This window comes from Tamandua tetradactyla, chromosome 3 (genome assembly GCF_023851605.1).
Source record: "Tamandua tetradactyla isolate mTamTet1 chromosome 3, mTamTet1.pri, whole genome shotgun sequence".
Lineage (NCBI taxonomy): Eukaryota > Metazoa > Chordata > Mammalia > Pilosa > Myrmecophagidae > Tamandua > Tamandua tetradactyla.
This window is the reverse complement of record NC_135329.1, coordinates 30,469,328-30,492,131: the sequence shown is the minus strand read 5'-3', so window position 1 is coordinate 30,492,131 and position 22,804 is coordinate 30,469,328. Positions and strand designations below refer to the sequence as shown.

Below are 22,804 nucleotides of genomic sequence, written 5' to 3'. Positions count from 1 at the left end.
GTTGAAGTTGTATCCTGCAACTCTGCTGCACTTATTTATCAGCTTTAGTAGTTTTGTTCTAGAATTTTCAGCACTTTCTAAAAATAGGATCATATCATCTCCAAACAGTGAAAGTTTTGCTTCTTCCTTTCTGATTTGGATGCCTTTTATTTCTTTTTCTTGCCTAACTGCCTGTGCTGGTTTGACATGATGTATGTAACCTAGAAAAGCCATGTTTTAATCTTAATCCCATTTTGTAAAGGCAGCCGTTTCTTCTAATGGTCATTCAGTACTGCATGCTTGAAACTGTAATCAGGTCATTTCCCTGGGGGTGTGATTTAATCAAGAGTGGTTGTTAAGCCGGATTAGATGGAGGTGTGTCTCCACCCATTTGGGTGGGTCTTGATTAGTTAACTGGAATCCTATAAAAGAGGAAACATTTTGGAGAAAGAGAGATTCAGAAATAGCAGAGCAGAATGACATAGCCACGAGAAGCAGAGTCCACCAGCCAGTGACCTTTTGAGATGAAGAAGGAAAATGCCTCTCGGGGAGCTTCATGAAACAGGAAGCCAGAAGAGAAAGCTAGCAGATGACGCCATGTTCGCCATGTGCCCTTCCAGCTGAGAGAGAAGCCCTGACTATGTTCACCATGTGCCTACTCACTTGAGAGAGAAACCCTGAACTTCATTGGCCTTCTTGAATCAGGGTATCTTTCCCTGGATGCCTTAGATTGGACATTTCTATAGACTTCTTTTAATTGGGACATATTTTTGGCCTTAGAACTGTAAACTAGCAACTTATTAAATTCCCCTTTTAAAAGCCATTCCGTTTCTGGCATATTGCATTCTGATAGCTAGCAAACCAGAACACTGCTCTGGCTAGAACTTGTAGCACAACACTGAATAGCATTGGTATTTTAGTTTGCTGAAGCTGCTGAAATGAACTATACCAGAAATGGGCTGGTTTGTAACAATGCATACAAGCTTACAGTTCTGAGACCATGAAAATGCCCAAATCAAGGTATGAACAGGCAGTTGGACTCCTATGTCACATAGTAAGGCACTTGGTGGTCTCTGCTGTTCCTTCTCTCCCAGGAACAGCTTTCAACTGTTCTTTCTGTCCTTTTTCATGGCTTTCTGCTTCTGGCTGCAGCTTTCTTTCTGAGCCTCTGTGTCTCTTTGTTCTTCATCCTTTTATAAAGGACTCCTGTAAGAGGATTTAAGATCCACCTGGGGCACACCTCAACTCAAATAACCTAACAACAACAACAACAAAAAAACACCAAGGTTTACACTAACTAGAATGGATTAGCTTTAAGAACACACTCTTCTGGGGGCCATAAAGCCTCCAAATCATCATAAGTCATGACAACAGGCATCTCTGTCATATTCCTGATCTCAACAGGAAAACTTTTAGTCTTTCACCATTGAGTACCATGTTAGCTGTGAGTTTCTCATATGTGCCCTTTATCATGTTAATAAAGTTTCCTTCTTTTCATATCTTTTGAAGCGTTTTTATCAATAAAGGAAGAAGGACTTTGTCAAATGTCTTTTCTCCATCAATCAAGATGATCAAGTAGTTCTTCGTCTTCAATTTGTTAATGTGGTATGTTACATTAATTGAATTCCTTGCATAGCTGGGATAAAAGCCACTTGATCATAGTGCATAGTTATTTTAATGTATAAATACTTAGATCAAAGACTTAAATACAAAAATCAAACAGTAAATCTTCTAGAAGTAAACACAGTGAAGCATCTTCAGGATCTTGTGTTAGAAAATGATAGAGAGTTATTTTAATGTACAAGTATTTGTTGAGGATTTTTCCATCTATATTCATTAGAGATTGGTTTGTAATTTTCCTTCCTTGTAGTATCTTCATGTAGTTTTGGTATTAGGGTAATTTTGGCTTCATAGAATGAGTTAGATAGCCCTCCCTCCTTTTCCATTTTTTAGAAGGGTTTGAAGATGTGGTACCAATTCTTCTTGGAATGACTAGTAGAATTCCCCTTGAAGCCATTAGGTTTTGGGCTTTTCTTTGGTGAGAAGTTAATTGATGGTTTCAATCTGTTTACTTGCAATTGATTTGTCTTCCATTTCTTCTGGAGTCTGCATAGGTGCTTCATGTGTTTAGACTTGTCCAAAGTTGTGCAGTTTGTTGATGTATCGTTTGCTCATAATACGCCCTTATGATTTCTTTTATTTCATTGGGTTCAGTAGTAATGATTCCCTTCTCCTTTCTGATTTTATTTATTTGCATCTTCTACCCTTTTGTCTTTGACAATGTTTTGGTTTATTAAAGCTACCAGAAAGCAATATACCAGAAATCGGTTGGTTTTTACAATGGGAATTTATTAGCTCACAATTTACAGTTCTTAGGCAATGAAAATGTTCACCTCAAAGCATCAACAGAATGATATGTGGACTCTGAAGACAGGCTGCTGGCATCTTGGGTTCCTCTGTCACATAGCAAGGCACATGGTGAAATCTGCTGCTCCTCCTCTCTTGGGTTTCACTGCTTTGAGCTTCTGGCTTCAGTGGTTCCATATCTCAGCTTCTCTTAACTTCATCCCTTAGCTTCTCTGGGGATTGCCTGAGCTCACTGGGCTGTTTCTGAGTTTCCTTTATCCTCTTATGAAGGACTCCAGTAAAGGGATTAAGACCCACTGTGAATGGGGTGAATCACATCTCAACTAAAATAATCTGATCAAAAAGTCTTACTTACTATAGATCTGCACCCACAAGAATGGATTAAGAGAACATGGTTGCTTCTGTGGCACATACAGTTTCAAATTATCACAGTCACTCTAGCTAAGGATTTATAAATTTTATCGATTTTCTCAAAGAATCAACTTTTGTTTTATTGATTCTCACTATTGTTTCTCACTTTCTGTTTCATTTCTTTCTGCCCTAATCTTTGTTATTTCTTTCCTCTTGGACATGGATGTTTTTCAAAAAGAGTCGATAAATTTTTGACCATTATTTCCTCAAATATTCCTTCTGCCATTTTTCTCTTCTCTTTTCCTTCTGGGACATCCATGTCACAAATGTTTGCATGATCATATTGTCAATCATTTTCCTGAGATTCTGTTCAATTTTTTCCATTCTTTTCACTAGCTGTTCTTTCATCAGTTAGAACTCTGATGCTCTGTCTTCTGACTCACTGATCTTTTCTTCTGCTTCTTCAAAATTTGTTGTTGTATGCCTCTAGCATATTTAAAAAATATTTTTAAAAAGTTTTATTCATACACCGTACAATCCATCCAAAGGGTACAATCAATGGCTCTTGGTGTAAAAAATCATAGAGTTATGTATTCACTACCACAATCAATTTGAGAACATTCTCACTGCTATGAAAAAAAAAATCCCACACTCCTTATATTACCCTATTACTAACACTCAGCTTTGGTATAGTATCTTTGTTACAACTGATGAAAGAATAGTACATTGCTACTGTTAACGATAGCCCTTAGTTTGCATTAACTGCATTTTTTCTCATGTATCACCCTATTATTAACACCTTGTAATAATGCCGTATTTTTGTTTTGATCAAAGAGCTAAATACAGTAAGCAAATGCTAAAACTGCTAGAAGAAAACACAGGGAAGCATCTTCAGGATCTTGTATTAGAAAATGGTTTTGTAGTCTTAACAACAAAGCACGAATTAAAAAAAAGAAAAAAGGTATTTGGGACTTTCTCAAAATTAAGAACTTTTGTGGGTTATAGGACTTTATCAGAGCCATAAAAAGATAACCCACAGAATAGAAAATATTTGGAAGCCACATATTTGATAAGGGTTTAATATTCAGAGTAGATTAAATCCTACAACTCAATACAAAATTACAAACAGCCCATTTTAAAAACGGGACAAGGATTTGAGGACAACAGTGGCTCAGTGGTGAGAGTTTTCGCCTGCCATGCTGAAGACCCGGGTTCGATTCTTGGTGCCTGCCCATGTAAAAATGGGACAAAGATATGAATAGATATTTCTCCAAAGAAGATATTGAAATGTCTAATAATTATATGAAAAGATGCTCAACATCATTAGCCACTAAAAAAATGCAAATCACAATGAGATAATAAACCTACTAGGATGATTATCATTTTAAAAAAAATTGAAAATAAGAAGTGTTGATGAGAATGTAGAGAAACACAAACCACTGTATATTGTTGGTGGAAATATAAAATGGTACAGCCACTGTGGTAAACAGTTTGGTCTTTCCTCAGAAAGTTAAACACAGAATTATTGTATAACCTAGCCATTCCATTTCTATGAATATACTAAAAAGAACTGAAATCAGGGACTCTAACAGATATTTGCACACCAGTGTTCATCATAGTATTATTCACAATAGCCAAAAGGTGGAAGTAACCCAAGTGTCCATCAACAGATGAAAAGATAAACAAAATATGGTATATACATAGAATGGAATTTGTCATAAAAAGAAGTGAAATGCTGGTACATGCTACCTGGAAGGATGAAGCTTGAAAACAATGAATGAGTGTTTCTATTTCTCCATATTATCTCCAATACTTGTTATTTTTCTGCTTTTTAATAGTAGCCATTGAAGTGGGTATGAAGCAGGATCTCATTGTGGTTTTGACTTGCATTTTGTAATGGTTAATGAAGTTGAGCATCTTTTCATATGCTTTTCACCATGTTCAAATGATTCCTCCTCTAAGCAAAATCGTGTTTTGCGCTGGTTTGAAAGGATGTAGTATGCACCCTAGAAAAGCCATGTTTGAATCCTAATCCCACTTTGTAAAGGCAGCCATTTCCTCTAATACCTATTCAGTACTGCATGTTTGAAACTGGGTGGGTCTTAATAGTTTACTGGAATCCTATAAAAGAAGAAACATTTTGGAGAAAAGGAGATTCTAAGAGAACAGAGAATGACATAGCCATGAGAAGCAGAGAGTCCACCAGCCAGAGACATTTGGAGATGAAGAAGGAAAATGCCTCCCAGGGAGCTTCATGAAACAGGAAGCCAAGAGAGAAAGGTAGCAGATGATGCTGTGTTTGCCACAAGCCTTTCCACTTGAGAGAGCTTCATCGGCCTTCTTGAACCAAGGTATCTTTCCCTGGATGCCTTAGATTGGACATTTCTATAGACTTGCTTTAATTGGGACATTTTCATGGCCTAAAAACTGTTCATTTGCAACTTATTAAATTTTCCTTTTTAAAAGTCATTCCGTTTCTGGTATGTTGCATACCAGCAGCTAGCAAACTAGAACATGTTAAAAATACCAATTTTATTCATAATCACTTTTCTTGAAATGTTTGTTTCATCTGGAACTTACTTTCCTGTAAAATATAAATTAGATCCAACTTTTTTCCTAGTGATTACTCAGTTGTTCCAATTTCATTTAATGAATACTCTAGCCATCCCCTTCAACGTTTTCAGTAATGGGACAAAGAAGGGAAAAAGCCTGGAAGGGGGGACATCAGAGAGAGACAATTAGCCTTCTTTTAAATAATTTTGTATTATTATACCTGTTAGAATAAACAGATGGTATGTGTAATTGAAAATTAAGAATGAATAAATTTAAAAATGTGATTTTTTAATATTATAGAGATACAAAGTGATTTACTAATAGGTGGTTAAAATGATTTTTAAAAGTTTACTGATAACCTAAAATCCCTTTAAGATATTTCTTCTAATAATCTTTTTAGCTCTGTATTTTAGATTATAGGAAGAGTTGTAGTATCTCTAAAATGAGAAGCAAAGTTTCTTAGATATTACTACTTAATTTAGTTAGCACATCTTCAACAAAATATATTACCAGGTTTTAAGCTTATAAAGCAACTTAGAAGCTCCTGATAGTCTCTAAGTAGCAAGACTACAAATTGATTTGAATACATAAGATTATAAATAAAATGAGTAAATCAGAAATTTTTCGTTAATATATATTTTAAAATCTTTTAATAAGGTATAACGTGAAATACTGAGAAAATTCAAAAGAACAGAAGACTTTACCATGGAATGTGATAACTGTTTTGGGATAAGAATAACATTTTAGAAAATCAGAAAGAATATCAAGCATTATAATGGCAAATGCCATCAGTGATAAAATGTTCCAAGATGAGAATAACAGTAGAAACTGTGGCCAAAGAAGTCTTCATAGAAGAAGTAGGACTAGATTTGGGACAAACAAGGCAGTACTATACTAGAGGAATAAAACACAGCAGAAACAAAACGAAAGTGATTGATTTACTTCTATGAGGATGCAGGGGGGAAGCTTACCCCCCCCCTTTTTTTTAAAGAATAAGCAGGTAGAAAATTTATTGAAAAACATGTGAGAAGACATGTGGGCACTCTCACATGTGAGTGAGAAATGTGAGTGGTCTTCCTCATGTCTTCTTAGCTGCCAAGATGCTATTTACTATTCTATCTACTCCAAACAAGTCAGATTTATGTTTGGAAGCTCCCTCATTCTTGCTTACTTAGCCAACAGTTTTGGTTCACATTTTTGTAATGCTTCTTCCATTTGCTTTTTTCCCTCCTTCCTTACACTAGATTCATATTCATAGCCCTTATCCAAGTAAATCTTATTCAGTATGAGACTCTTAACTGACCTAAATACACTTTCTCCACTAAAATTAGACCCTTCTTGGATTAATTATAATAAAACAACTAATAGATCACACTTTATTTGCTCTAAATACTTTTAATTGCTCTCCCCTGCATAAATGCTTTGAAGCTCAGAAAGCCACCATGATATTTAGTGTTGAAAATCTGGTGCCCACTGAGTTGTAATATTTACATTCTTTTAATACTATACAAAAATCTTTTGCTTCAGGCAAACTAGTCCATTCAAGACTGTATCATATTGCCACACTCCCATCTCCATGTCACCATTTCTCTTGCCTAACCATTTTTCTAGGTTCATCTTTTCTAACAGTCTTCCTTAAGTATTTCTACACATCAACCTGTCTTGCCCAGCAATCAGAACTGTAATTTCAGCACTAGTGCTAACTCGAAATTATGTTTTCTGTGATTAATACTTTGTAAACCTCTCATATACCCCAAACACAGTATAGCTTTAAAAATATTTATACGACATCATAATTATAGGCTAATTTACTGATACTGTGATCATGTTTAGTAGGTTTGTTTAACTGAGGTCCTTGATTGTTAGACAAAATAATTTATTAATTGCTGAGCTAGACTATATGGGATAACTAAACTTGACAAGAGTGGGGACAAAATGAAGCAACTAGGCAGACAGATCCGAGATAAATAGATAAGTACATTGGTGGGGAGAAATAGTAAATAGACAAATAAGATATTGTGGGCATAATATGTGAAAAAAAAAGTTGGGGCAGTGGTGATGGAAAAAGAGGCAAAAATTACTGATGATCTTATTTATTAAATTTCAAGTACTAAGTTTGCAGTGTGTGCGTGATAAAGACAAAATTTGTTTAAAACAGCGAAGATTTGCTAAAAGTTAAAGTTGACTGAAAGTTACAGTAACAGAAAATGGAATAATATGAACTATTTAAAAGCAATGATGATACTCTTTACGTACTGATAATGGGTTAGTTTTCAAACTCACAAAGCTAGACGTGGAATAGGTATATGGTATCCTATCTAACTGGTATAAAAGGAGAAGAGGACTGTCTGTGGTTGTAATTATTTCTTTATAAAGGCATAAAATATCTCTGAAGAAACTGGTAACATCAATCTCTTCTCTGAAAGAGGATTATGGATAAAGGACAGATATAAGAGATTTAACATACCCTCATGTACCGTGGACCTTGAATGATATGAACATCATTTTCTCCTTTTCAATAACAAGTAAATTTATTAATTTTTTAAAAAGCTGACCACTAAGTAGTCCAAGGCTAGAAATGGTTAATGTTTTTAGTCCCAGGAAGTTTAGCCTTAGAAAAGTTACCTTGTAGAGAAATGAATGGGAAACAATTGCTGGCCAAAAATTAAACAACACAGAGCTGTGGTTAATAATGATAGCAGCACAAAAACTTCTATGGCACTTATTATGTGCCAGAAACTTTATTTCAGCTAACTCATTTAATCCACTCTAGTGGATTAATCATCTGCATTTTCCAGAAGAGGAAACTAAGGCTTGAGAGGTTCAGTAACTTACCTAAGTTATATCATTAAAAAGTGATAGAAATCAGATTTTGAACCTAGCCAGTCCACCCTCAAAGCCATGTTCTTCATATACTGCTTCTATATACTAAATTGTGATATTAAGAACATTTACTTTGCAGGCAGACAAAACAACAATTTGCATGACCATGAGCAAATGGTTGATTCTCCTCTAGCATCAGTTTTCTCATCTGAAACTGAAGAAGTTAACACCTGTCTCTCAAATATATAAAACAGTTAGCACACTACCTAGCACTTGTAAGTGTTAAATAAATTATAGCTAAAAATAAATACTATCGCAAAACAGAGGTTTAGCTAACAGTGTGCACACCACGAAAAGCAGAGCCATTTGTTATCTATAACTCACTTAGATGGCTACATGCTGTCCTGGAGATATTTAGTACAATGGCAAGACTGAGCTAAAAACTGAAAACACGGTGGCCAAACAATGGTTCATGAGACGTTGTCCTTAAAATATAGTATGTGTAGTAACAATGATTTTAACACATAGCACTTAAATATTTCAAAGATATCCTCTACCACTTAAAAAAGTCAACACAAGCTGGTAATAAATGTTTCTTAAAAACTGTTTAGTGAAAGGCAGCATTGAAATTTTAAACTTCACCAGTGAAAGGCTGCCAACTCCCAAAAACCCACCAATGAAAACCCGCCCAACCCCTACCCCCAAGCCATAAAAAACCTATCCCTTGCTATGTTGGGGTGGCTGTCTTGAAATGCTGCCTAGTGTCTGGGCAGCTTTGTTTCTTTCTGAAATAAAACTTTGCCTGAGGAAAAAAAAAACTGTTTAGCAGACAGAGCCTACAGAGTCAGAGACCTTTAGCGATGCATAAAGAAAACATCCTAGGGAAGCCACTGAAGAATCCTGGAGAGAAAGCTAGCAGAACTTGCCTTGTGCCCTTCCAGCTGAGAGAAAAACCCTGAATGTCATCAGCCTTCTTAAGTCAAGGTATCTTTCCCCAGATGCCTTAGTTTGGGTATTTCTATTGCCTTGCCTTAATATGGATATTTTCATGGAGTTAGAAATGTAAATTTGCAACTTAATAAATTTTCCTTTTAAAAGCCATTCCATTTCTGGTATACTGCATTCTAGAAGCTATAGCAAACCAAAACAGATTTTGGTACCAGAGAAGTAGGGTGTTGCTGAGGTTTGCAAATACTAAACATGTTGGAATGGCTTTTTAGAGGAATAAAGGGAAGATTCTGGAAGAGTTGGGGAGGAGCTTGATAGAGAAAGCCTAGAATGCTTTGAAGAGACTGTTGGCAGAAACATGGACTCTAAAGATACTTCTGATAAGGCCTTAGGCAGAAATGATGTACATGTTATTGCAAACGGGAAGGAATGTAACCCTTGTTTTAAAGCGGCACAGAATCTTACAAAATTGTGTACTGCTGTTGGATGGAAATGAGAATTTAAAGGGTACAACCTAAGATATTTAGTTGATGAAATTTCCAAGCTAAATGTGCAAAAGGCAGCCAGGCTTCTCCTTGTAGTTTATAGTAATATGCAAAACAAAGGAGATAAACATAGAACTGAACTCTTGGGTGCAAAGAAACCAGAAATTGATGGTCTGGAAAATTCTGGGCTTCCAGAAAGGGAGACTTCAGAGAATAATGCCCCATGTGAAGATTTCACCAAACACGGAAGCAGCCAGCCATAACAGGACAAGTGTGGATGGTAGATGGAGTTACCCAAAAAGGAGCTATGGAAAGTTCTTCAGTGTGGTAGGCACGATCCCAGCATACTGCATAGAAAACCAACAAGAGTGTTGTTGAATCTGTATAAATGGAACCATTGCCAGTAGGGAGGAAAAAGGAAAGAAAAGGGACAAACTAGAGGAAAACTAACTACAGAGGCAGAACTATGGAAGCTAAGGTTTGAAATCAAGGAACTCTGGCCAGCAGAGTGGACCTACCCAAGCTCTGGGAGAAGGTAAGTTTGCCCCAAAGGCAGAGGGTGGGCCATCAATTTCATTGCTCAGGAAGACGTGTCACCTAAGGCCTTGGAAAGGGTGGAGCACATTCCTTGCAGATTGGGGACAGCCTGGCTGCTACCCCATTGTTCTGGAGGAGTTGAGCACGTACCTTGGAGATGGCAGAGAGCCTTCATGTGGCCCCAATGCTTGGAGAAGGTGAAGCCGAGAAAAAGGTGGTCTCCCCAATGTCCCCCAACACTGTACTTGGAGAGAACAAGTCCACCGCACAGACGCTTGGAAAGGGTAGGATTGCTTTGCTTTCTAAAGCCCCAAGGATAAATGACTCTCAGACTTTGAAATCCAATGGAGTTTGCTCTGCAGGTTTTAGGAACTGGATGGGTCTGTTGAGCCCTGTGTTCCTTCCAATTTCTGCCCAGAAACATCTATTCTATGACTGTTCCTTTTTCGTATGTTGGCAGCAGATGACTTGTTCTGAGTTTTAACAGGTCCAGAACCAGGAAAATTTTGCCTTAGGACAGACCATACCTATAGCTGACTTTGTTGAGATTTTGTACTGTTTTAAAGTTTTTTGCTATATTTGTATTGTTACTGACATGGCTTTTTGACATTGTAACGGAAGGAATGTGTTCTGCATTTGGAAAGAACATGTCTTTTCAGGATTCAAAGGGTAGAATGTGCTGATATGAAACTATTATGTACCCCACAAAAGCCATGTCCTTTAATCCTCATTCAGTATTACTAGATGGAACCTTTTTGATTCCTTCCATGGAGATGTGACCCACCCAACTGGGAGTGGTAACGTTTGATTAGTTGGTTTCCAGGGAGATATCTTTCTACCCGTTCAATGTGGGCTGCTTGCTGGAGCCCTTTAAGAGGTAACCATTTTAGGAAAAAGCTTTAGAATTCTCAGAGCCGAAAGCTTTAGAATTCTCAGAGCCCACATAACCAGAGACCTTTGGAGACCCATAAAGGAAATTCCCCAGGGAACTCATTGAAGAAGTATGGAGAGAAAGCTACCAGATGTTGCCATGTGCCTTTCCAGCTGAAAGAAAAACCCTGAACATCACTGGTCTTCTTGAGTCAAGGTATCTCTCCCTGGATGCCTTAGTTTGGATATTTTTATAGCCATCCCTTAATTTGGACATTTTCATGGCATTAGAATGTAATTTTGCAACTTAATACAGTCTCCTTTTAAAAGTCAACAACAGGGTGCATGGGTAGTTCAGTTGTTAGAATGCCCGCCTTCCATATAGGAGACCTTCGGTTCAATTCCCAGACCATGCATCAAAAAAAAAAAAAAAAAAAAAAAAGAAAAGTCAACAATAACAAAAATCTTATTTAGCAATGGAAGGGCTTGGATGCAATAGACATTCTTTATGGTAAAATCTGCCAAAGGAAGAAAAACAATACTTTTAGGAAAATGTATATTCCAGATCTTAAAATGGCTCAAAACATTAAATGAAAAGAATGTTTCTATATTCCTTTTCCTAAGCTCCTTATCAAGAACAATAACAAGAAGTCAGAAACAATGTTACAATGAACATGTATTTAAAAATCAATGCATTCAAAACCAAGATGTTGTCCTTGCATTGCCTGGGAGTAGATCTACACAGGTCACTCAATCTTTTAGAAACTACTAGAAAAAGCAAAATCGCACAGCTTAAGCAAGTAAACATTATGCTCTTTATTTGGGGCCTCATTGAGGCCATAGGGGAAGGGCTATTGCTGAGTTCAAAATAAATTCTACTTGGTTTGTAGTCTGTGATCTTGCTATTTCAGGCAACTGGCAGGAGAAAATAGTACTGCCAAAAGTAAAATCATGTAGCATAGTGCTGGCAACCTTTGATGTACTAAGGACCCAATAATCTCTGCCACCCTATATTCTTTTCTGCTAATACTCAGTATAGGATACAAACCCAAAGAATTACATCTAGGTAGTTAGTCATGACCAGTATAAAATATTTATGACACTAAAATAATGAGTCTCAAAATAAGGATATTTAAGCAAGAAATAATACTAATTCTATACCAACTCTTCCAGAAAATAGAGAAGGGAATAAATACTACCCAATTCATTTTATGGAGCCCCAGCATTACAAGGATAATAAAACTAGACAAGGACATTATAAGAACAGAAAGGAAAAAAAAACAAAACAGACTGATGTCCCTCAGGAACAAAGACACAAAAATCCTTAAACAAATATAAGCAAATTCAATAAAACAATACAGAAAGGATATAATACTGACTGAATGGATGGTATTTTCCCCAGGAATGCAAAGTTGGTTTAGCATCTGAAAATCAGTCTAATTTACTATAATAATAAGAATAAAAAAAAATTTTAAAGTATGAGCACCTAAAAAGATGCACAAAAGCATTTGACAAAACACAGTAACTATTCATGATAAAAACTCTCAGAAACTAGAAATGCAAGGGAACTTAGCTTTGAAAGGCATTATGATGAAGGGCATACATAAAAAAAAAACAACTAAATCTCAGATCATATTTAATGGGGAAAGATTGAAAACTTGCGCTGTAAGATTGGGAACAAGACAATAATGCAAGAAAAAGAAATAAAAGATTACAGATGGAAAAATATTAGTCAGCTCATGCTCATTCAAGGATAACACATTATCTGTGGTAAATTCTATGTAAAAATTTACAAAAAAGCTACTAAAATAAATGAGTTTAGTAAGGCCACAGAATACAAGGTTAATACACCAAAATCAATGCTATTTTTATATACTAAAAGTTGAAATTAAAAATAAAGTACCATTATAACATAAAAATTTAACATATTTAGAGATAAATTTAAGAAAATATTGAAAAGACCTGTATACTTGAAAACTACAAACATGTTAGAAATAAATTAAAGAAGACCTAAACAATTGGACAGATACACCATTTTCAGAGATTGTGAGACTCAATATGTTAAAATGTCAATTCTCTCCAGATGGATTTATATAATTAACACAGTCCCAAGTATAATCCTACTACACATATGCTATATTGAAGAAATTGAGAAGTTGATTCTAAAATGTATATGGATATGCAAAAGACCTAGAATGTCAATTTTGAAAAAGTACAACAAAGTGGGGAGAAATTACACTTTTTTATTTCAAGACTTCTTACTATAAATCTACAGCAATGTACACAATTTTGTACTGGTTTAGAGATGGGCATAAAGATCAAAGGGACATAATGGAGAACTCAGAAATAGAGGCTCAAATTTTTAGCTTTTTTTTTTTTTAATTGTATGACATTATATATATATATAGATAGATAGATAGATACACAGCAAAGAAAGAAAAAAGCAATAAATTTCAAAGCACACTTCAACAAGTAGTTACAGGACAGATCTGAGTATGTCATGATATACCATTCCACCATCTCAGATTTTTCCTTCTAGCTGTTCCAAAACACTGGAGGCTAGAAGGAATATTAATAGTGATTCGGCAGCCATACTCCTCTGTTAAATCCTATTTTTTTTTGTCATACCTCCTCCTTATCCTTTAACCTTCTCCCAACCTATAGGGATCTTTGGAGAATGGCTGTTCTGACTTTTTCATGTTGAGAAGGGGTATCTTCACAAAAGGATAGGGAGATGTAATTTAATTGATAATCCTATAGAGGCTGGTCCCTTTAAGTTTCAGGATTTATATTCCCTCTGGGAATTATATGTTGCAGGAAAGCAAATCTAATGCATGAAACCTTTACTGACTTTCAATTTTAGTCCAAAGTGTTAAGAGTCAATAGGAGTGATGTCGATTCAGGTTTAGCAAACCATGGCAATCAGCGCTATTTAATTGAAGTTCGAATAAGAATAGCATTCAGAAAAGCCTCTTGACTTTAGTTGATCTTTCTTGGCCACCAATACCTTATTTTATTAAACTCCTTTTTCCTCTTTTGGTCAGGAAGGTGTTGTATATCCCAGGATGCCAGGGTCAGACTCATCCCCAGGGTAATCCCCACAGTGTCATGGAGATTGTACTGAATGGCTTGTACCAAGTATGGTGGAGGGCAATGACCTTCCTTGTAGAGGTGGGCTTAAAGACAGAGAGAGGCCACATCTAAGCAACAAAGAGGCGTCCTGGAAGCAATTCTTAGGCCTCCTTATGGGTAATCTTAGCTTCTCTCCTACAGAAAAAAATTGCATAAAAGCAAGCCTCAAAATCCAGGGCTTGGTCTATTTTCTTGGGAGTCTCCAGTGGTTGAGAGGGCATCTGGGGTCTCCTAGGTGGGAGAGTTTAATATTTCAGTGTATGTATGTGTGTATGTGCATATGTGTACATACACACACCCACACACATATATACATTTTTTCCCTTTAGATCCTCAAGGGACTCTACCAATACTTTTTAATTATACATAGTCTGAGATGTATCCTGGTATTATATTAAGCTATAGAGAATAACCAGGCCTTGTTCCTATTCTGGACTCCAGGTGTTTGGGTTGTTTAAATGAGCTATCCACAGAGACTGATTTAGATCATGTATTACAGAAAATTTAGGTTCTAGACATAGTAACCTTTCTGCCTCTGATTTCATACATTGAGGCACAACTGATTTTTGACAATTATGACAAGGTAAACAAAAGGGAAAGGCTAGTCTTTCTAACAAATGATGCACCAACAATTAGATGATATGGAAAAAATAAACCTCAATCTTTATCTCATACATATAAAAAACTGAATCATGGGCGGGCCACGGTGGCTCAGCAGGTAAGAATGCTTGCCTGCCAAGTCCGAGGACCCGGGTTCAATTCCTGGTGCCTGCCCATGTAAAAAAAAAAAAAAATTGAATCATGGACCTAAATGCTACAGCAGAAACTGTAAACTTCTAGAATAAAATATAGGAGAAAACCTTTGAGACTTAGTTCAGGCAAATTATCTTAGGATGAAAAAAGCATGAACTATAAAGGAAAACATGATAAATATGATTTCATAAAAAACTTTAAAAATTTGCTCTTTGAAAGACAATATTGAGAAAATTAAAAGTAAAGCCACAGGCTAGGGAAAAAAAATCAGCAGAATACATTGAGACCCATACCAGAATTCAGAACTATTATAACTCAACAGCAAGACAATCAACCTGATTAAAAAACAATGTGCATTTGAACCTTTTTGAGTTAATTTTTTTGTATAGGGTGTGAGATATGGATCCTCTTTCATTCTTTTGCATATGGATATCCAGTTCTTCAAGCACCATTTATTGAAGAGGCTGCTCTGTCCCAGGTGGGTTGGCTTGAACGCCTTATCAAAGATCATTTGTCCATAAATGAGAGGGATCTGTTTCTGAATACCCTATTTGATTCCATTGGTCAGTATATCTGTCTTTATGCTAGTACCATGCTGTTTGGGCTACTATAGCTTCATAATATGCTTTAAAGCATGTAATATGCTTCTCCTTTGATCTTTCTTAAAATGTTTAGGGGTATTTGTGCTATGCCCATTCTAAATTTTTCATGTTGGAAAAGGGCTGTTGATTATATGGGATGGAACTGTTTGATGTTCTAGAGAGGCTGGTCCATCTGGGTTTCAGGGCTTATCTGGTTTTAGGTTTCTGGAAAGTTACCCTAGTGCCTGGAGACTTTGTAGAGTCTCAAATAAGGTCCTAGGTATTCTTTAGGGTTGGCAGGAATGGCTTTGCTTCAGGTTCTGCATAAGAGTACCCTACAGAGTAGCCTCTTGACTCTATTTGAGCTCTCTCAGCCACTGATAACCTTATTTGTTACAACTCTTTCTAACCCTTTTGGTCAGGATGGCATTGTCGATCTCATGGTGCCAGGGCTAGGGCTGGGGTCATCCCTGGGAGTCCTAACTCACATTACCAGAGAAACTTTCACCTCTGGATGTATGGCCCACATGGGGAGTAGGGGAAGGTAATGCCTTTACCTGCAGAGTTGAGCTTACAGGGAGAGAGGCCACATTTGAGCAACAAAAGAGGTTTTCTGGAAGTAATTCTTAGGCATAATTATAGATAGGCTAAGCTGTTCTGCTAAATAAATAAGCTTCACAAGCGTAAGCCTCAAGATAAGGGCTTGGCCTATCTCGGTTGGTTTTTAAGAGAATAATAATGGGCAAGATCAGAACTACAAATTTTAATAAAACATCTTCAGACAATCTTCTTTTTCCTTCCTCCTCATATATCCAAATACATTGGATATATTTTCTCAGAAATGACTAGGTTAGAAGTATTTCAGTGATATCCAAAACTCCCTATCAAATCTGACCCTCATATCAAATTTGCCTGTGCTAGTGTGAAAGGATTTATATACCCTATAAAATCCATGTTTTAATCCTATTCAGTCTTGTGGGAGCAAGGGTTTCTTCTAATCCCTATCAGTACTATAGGCTGGAAACTTGATTGGGTTAACTCCACAGAGATGTGACTCAATCAACTGTGGGCATTAAACCTGACTAGATGGAGATGTGTCTTCACCCATTCTATGTGGGTCTTGATTAGTTTATTGGAATCAAGTTACCGCAAGAAGAATTTTGGAGAAAACTGCAGAACATCACAGAACCACGAACCACAGAGTCTACCAACCAGTGAATTTTGGAGATGAAGAAGGAAAACAACTCCCAGGGAGCTTCATGAAACCAGAGGCCTGGAGAGAAGGGCAGCATACGCCACCATGCTCACCATGTGCCCTTCCAGTTGAGAGAGAAACGCTGAACGTCATCGACCTTCTTGAACCAATGTATCTTTCCCTGGATGCCTTACATTGAACATTTTTATAGACTAGCTTTAATTGGGCCATTTTCTAGGCCTTAGAACTGTAAATTAGCAAGTTGTTAAGTTCCCCTTTACAAAGGTCATTCCATTTCTGGTATATTGCATTCCAGCAGCCAGCAAACTAGAACAGATTTTGGTACCAGAGAAGTGGGGTGCTGCTGCGGTTTGCAAATACCAAACATGTTGGAACGGTTTTGTAAATGGATAAGGGGAAGATTTTAGAGGATTTGTGAAGAGCTTGATAGAGAAGGCCTAGAATGCTTTGAAGAAACAGTTGGTAGAAATGTGGACGATAAAGACACTTCTGATAAAGCCTTAGACAGAAATGAGGCATGTGCTATTCCAGGCTGGAAGGAAGGTGAGCCTTGTTCTAAAATAGCAGATAATCTGGCAAAATTGAATGGTGGCTTTGGCCGGAAGGCAGATTTTAAAAGCCATGAACTTGGATATTCAACAGAAGAGATCTCCAAATTAACTGTGATAAGTACAGCCTGGTTTCTCCTCACAGCTTATAGTGAAATGCGACAGGGAAGAGATAAGCTGAGAACTGAACTCTTGGGTACAAAGAAACCAGAAACTGATGCTCTGGAAAATTCTGGGCTTCCAGGAAGAGAGACTCCAGAGAATGGTGCCCCATGTGAGGATCTGGCCAAATGTGGAACCAGTCAATCATTTCAGAGAAAGCCAGGATTGGACATGAAATTATCCAGGAAGGATTTGTTGAAACTACTTATGTCTGATGGGCATGATCTGAGGATACTGCATAGAAAACCAACGAGACTGTTACTGGATCTGTATAAAGAGAACCACTGCCAGTCAGGACTGAAAGGGACAGAGAGGGGACACACTGGAGGAAAAATAATTTCAGAGGCAAAGCCATGGAGGCTGATGCCTGAAGTCAAGATGCCTCAGGCTAGGAGAGTGGGCCCACCCAAGCACTTGGAGAGGATGAGTTTGCCCCAAAGGCAGAGGATGAGCCTTCCACCTTGTTGCAATGGAAGAGTCATGCCACCTCAGGCCTTAGAGAGGGCAGAGTACATTCTCTGGGGTTTGGGGAGAGCTTGGCTGCCATGACATGGTGGGTTTGAGTGTGTGCCCTGGAAATGGCAAAGAGCACGGGTATAGCCCCGATGTTTGGAGAGGGTGGAGCCTAGAAAAAGGTGGTCTCCCCAAAGTCCACCAAGGTTGTGTTCGGAGAGAGGTGGGCCACTGCATAGGCCCTTGGAAAGGTGGGACTGCCTATTTCTAAAGCCCAGAAGATAAATGACTCTCAGACTTTGACCTGCAGGTTTTCAAAACTGCTTGGATCCGGTGAACCCTGTGTTCCTTCCAGTCTTCCCTATGGAAATTGGTATATGTATTCTATAACTGATCCTCCGTTGTATATTGGCAGCAAATAACTCGTTCTGTGTTTTACAGGTCCAGAGTCCGCAGAGAAAATTTTGCCTTAAAACAGAACATGCCTGTAACTGACCTTTGTACTGGTTTTAACCTTGTATTGCACTTGCAATGTTACTGGGATGGTTTAAGGTTCTCTGATATTGTTATGGAATGAATGTCTTTTGTATATGGGAAAACACATCTTTTTTTAGGGTCCAAAGGCTGGAATGTACTGTTTGAAAGGATTTATGCACCCTATAAAAAGCCATGTTTTAATCCTAATCAATCTTGTGGGAGCAAGGGTTTCTTCTAATCCCTATTCAGTACTATAGGGCAGAAACTTGATAGGGTTATCTCTACCAAGATGTGCTCAATCAATTGTGGGTATTAAACTTGATTAAATGGAGATGTGTCTCCACTCATTCTACGCGGGTCTTGATTAGTTTACTGGAATCCTACAGAAAAAGAAGTATTTTGGGGAACGTTTCAGAATGCCCGCAGAACTATGAAGCAGAGTCCACCAGCTAGCAAATTTTGGAGATGAAGAAGGAAAATGCCTCCTGGGGAGCTTCATGAAACAAGAGGCCTAGAGAGAAAGCCAACAGATGCTGCCACGTTCATCATGTGCCCTTCTAGCTGAGAGGGAAATGCTGAACATTGGTGGCCTTCTTGAACCAAGGCATCTTTCCCTGGATGCCTTACATTGGATATTTTTATAGACTTGCTTTAATTGGGACATTTTCTAGGACTTAGAACTGTAAACTAGCAACTTATTAAATTCCCCCTTTTAAAAGTCATTCTGTTTCTGGTATATTGCATTCCAGCAGCCAGTAAACTAGAACATCATTCTTTCTAAATTAAAATATTCATTCCCTTGAAACAACACAACTTGTCCATTGTAAGGCCAATCAAACTGAAGTAAGGAAAGACCTTCCTATCTTTCCATTTACAAAGATATGGATCTAGTTAGCTTAGTGTTTTGGGGTGATAAGGACTCACCCAAGAAATGCCCCTGAACTCATTTATTCTACTTGTTTGATTTTTCCCAGAAGTCATTTTAAAAATTATATGTTTAGGAAATCTAAAACAGCCTAAGTAAATGTTTCACTTTGAAAGTGAATAGAGAACATACATGTTTATTCTAGAACACACATGTTTATTCCAAAGCAAAGTGCTGGGCTAAGCTGACCACCTCCATCATTGTAAGTGAAAAGTCCCAATTTTGGTTAACCTCTTAGAGGTAAAAATCTAGTCTTAGTAGGAACTACTGTGACTCTGTAAACAAAGCTACAAATAACATGCAGGAAAATTCAAGATACAATTATTAAACCTTGTTTATACTGTCGTTTTCCTATCAATAGGATATTATTTATACAGACTGCACCCATGAACTTCTTGTTTATCTTATTATAGAAATCCTCCATATCTATAAAAAGATACCTCTGTGTTTGTTTCTGGAACAAGTATATATGTCATCACACTACACTTTGTATCACACTACACTTCTCATTTTATTTTCTTTTGTTACATAACACTTGTTCACATTGCTATTACACATTGATTTATTTCATTAATTACATGTAGAGTTGAACTTAACTGATTTAAAAGAATTCATTACAGGACAAAATTCTGAAGTATCATATCATAAACTGTATTTTTGTGGTCAGTTTCATCAGACATGTATTCCTCTAACATACACTTATCAGGAACCCTACTGCATGACTTCTGGATACCAAGAAGGCTTCCTTATCAAGGTTCACTCTACACCAGGTATGCCAATTATAAGCACCAATCTTCATTTTGGTCTCCAATCACTCACCGTTCTCTAGCTAGATCTATTCTCTAGAATGAGAAGCCCAGGTCCTGAATTTAGCATGATGGCTGGACAGGTTGGGTGAAAAATGTAATACAATTAAGAATATATGAGAACTTGAGACTCAGAGTTTGAGTACCGAAGCTAAGAATGTAAGCATTACCTCATACAGCAAATGTTTAAAAAGTTTGACCGACTGATTAGACTTTGACTAGAGATTTAAACAAAGCTGATACGGATAAGACTAAGGTAAATCAGAATACAGGGTAAAGGATGACATGGTCTATATTTTAAAACTTCAAAATAAATTTAAAAAATATATATATATGTATACAAATTTTTTTTTTTCACGGGCAGGCACCAGGAATTGAACCTGGGTCTCTGGCATGGCAGGTGAGAAATCTGCCTGCTCAGCCACCATGGCCCGCCCCATGTATATTTTTCATTTATAATTTTTTTTGTTATAGAAGTTGTAGTATTACCGAAATATCATGCATAATATATATAAGATACAGAGTTCCCACATTTCATCCTATTATTAACACCTCACATTAGTGAGGTACATTTCCGTATGCATACATTTCTTTATGTATAAAATGAAAAAAATTAAATTTAAAGCACTTTTCCTGACTTAAATCTTACAGCTGGCTTTAAAGAGAGCACAGATGAGCTTTGAAAAAACAGCTTCAAAAGAGTAGTAGGATGTGACCCCCAACATACACCATACAAAAAAAAAGTGGTAGGTCTAGTAGAAGTAAAATGACAAGAGTCTTTAGTCAATGCAGGATGCGAAAGGAGAAAACATTTTCCTAAGAAAATAGTTTCTTAGGAAATACTGATAAACAGGTTAAATTTAAGTAAGGAGAATAGCTCAAGGAGAAGTAGAATGAATAAAATGGATGTGGAGGGTGGGAAAACTTGAGTATATTCAAAGGCTAAAGGGAAGGAGCCAATGAAGAAGAAAACATTTCAAACACAAAGGGAAGAGCGCTGAGTAGCCTATTAAAATAAGAGGTAATAACATTAAACTAAATCTTGAAATGTAAGAAGAGAACTTAGAAGTTGATGAGTAGTAGATTTAAAATTGAAGGGAAAGAAGTTAAAGACCCCATGACAGATGGAGAAGACAGGTTATCTGCTTAGAGTTAGGAAAAGTAAGGTTTGGCTCAAAACCCAAAACAATTAGGGAAAGCTGTTATATTACTCAGGGTTATATATATAAAACAACCACAGCAGAGGCTCGCTGCCTGAAGAAACAGTGAAAATTCTCTCTTTCCCCTTAAAAGTCTAGAACTGATTGGATCAAATTCAGCAGACTAGATTCTCTCAGTTGTGGAAGACACACCCTTATTTGATCACAAATATAATCCGCCACAGATGCAATCAACTGACTGATGATTTACCAGCCTTCTGATTTATCAACCAGCCATCAAATATCTTTTGCAATAAGGGTTAGCCTAGTGCTTGCTTGCCTGACCAGACAACTGGACACCATTAGCTGGCCAAACTGACACCTGAACACAACCATTACAGGTGTTATAGAGAATAGGGGAATAGGAATAACGATGAATAAAAGGTAGTACAAAAAAGATAGCATTAATCTGCTTCTAAGTTAAAGAGGGTAGAAGAATATCTATACCACTGTCATGGTTGAGAAGGAAAACCAGTTTGGGGAACAAGGTTCAGGTTTAAATACACAGTGTGTGAAATGGTAAGTAGCCTAATTAAAAATGTCCTAAAAGAGAACTGGAAGGAAATATAACACTAGAATACAAGAGGCTCAGACATGTAAATTTGATAGGTGTCAAACAGAAGCCACAGCTGGAAGTTTTAATGACAAGGACAAATGTTTATAGCCCTACAGAGTTTATAAAATGTTTTCAGAGGGAAGCTGAGACCATTTCAAGATGAAAATCAAGTAGCTCTCTTTTATAAGAAAAGAGCAAAGAACTTAGGGCACAGATTCAGGAGGAACTTATAAAATAATCAGACACAGACATGGGATGAATGGCTGGAGAAAAAATTAGAGAATCAGGAAAAAACAATATGGAGCAGGTATGGGGTAGAAGGGTGGGGAGACAGGGTGCTGTGTAGTCACAAAAAACAGCAGACATTCAGGTGCAAGTGTTGGAATAAAAGTACAAGAAGATCTTCCAAGACTGTGATTAGAAATAAAATAACAGGTACGTTTCAATGGAGACAAACTCAAAGAAATGTTTGGAAAGATCATTAAAACTATTTTAAAAATTGTAATATTATATTCAATAGTTTTTAAAAGGTATTAAAAACTACTCTATATATCCCAGAAACATTGTAACAAACTGTTACCACAGTCAAAACAGTAGGAATCATGAAAAAGGAGATTAAAACCTTCTGTGTGTGTGTGTGTACACATAAATACACAGACACACACAGACACACACACTACCACTGAACAAAATAGTAGACTCACACCTGGAAAACAAAGTTACGCTCTTTTCTATATCCCAGGAAGATATAACAAAGTAGACAGATACTAATAAGATGCAGAGGACTGCCAAACGGTGGGGCGGGGGTAAATGGGTTTTATACACTTCATTCCAAAATAGTAGGATAGAAGGTAGGTAGGGAAGATCCATGTAATGCAACAGACAAGAAATGTGAAATCTCAAGTTTCACTTTTAATCAAATCAATGGTCAGTAACATCCTTTTAGGTAAATTAGTTTCAATGTGTATTAATGTCTAGAGGACAGAAGTAGTATCTTAAACTTGGAAGGTACTATGAAAGATCAGACCCAACTATTTTATTCAGACCCAACTATTTTATTTTAGAAGGTAGAAAATTGAGGCG

General features: G+C 37.0%; 1 protein-coding gene across 17 annotated transcripts in view; it reads right to left on the bottom strand.

Moving 5' to 3' along the window:
• HMBOX1 (homeobox containing 1) overlaps positions 1–22,804 on the bottom strand; it is a 280,883-nt gene that overhangs the window by 124,089 nt on the left and 133,990 nt on the right. The gene's annotated exons all lie outside the window — the stretch shown is intronic.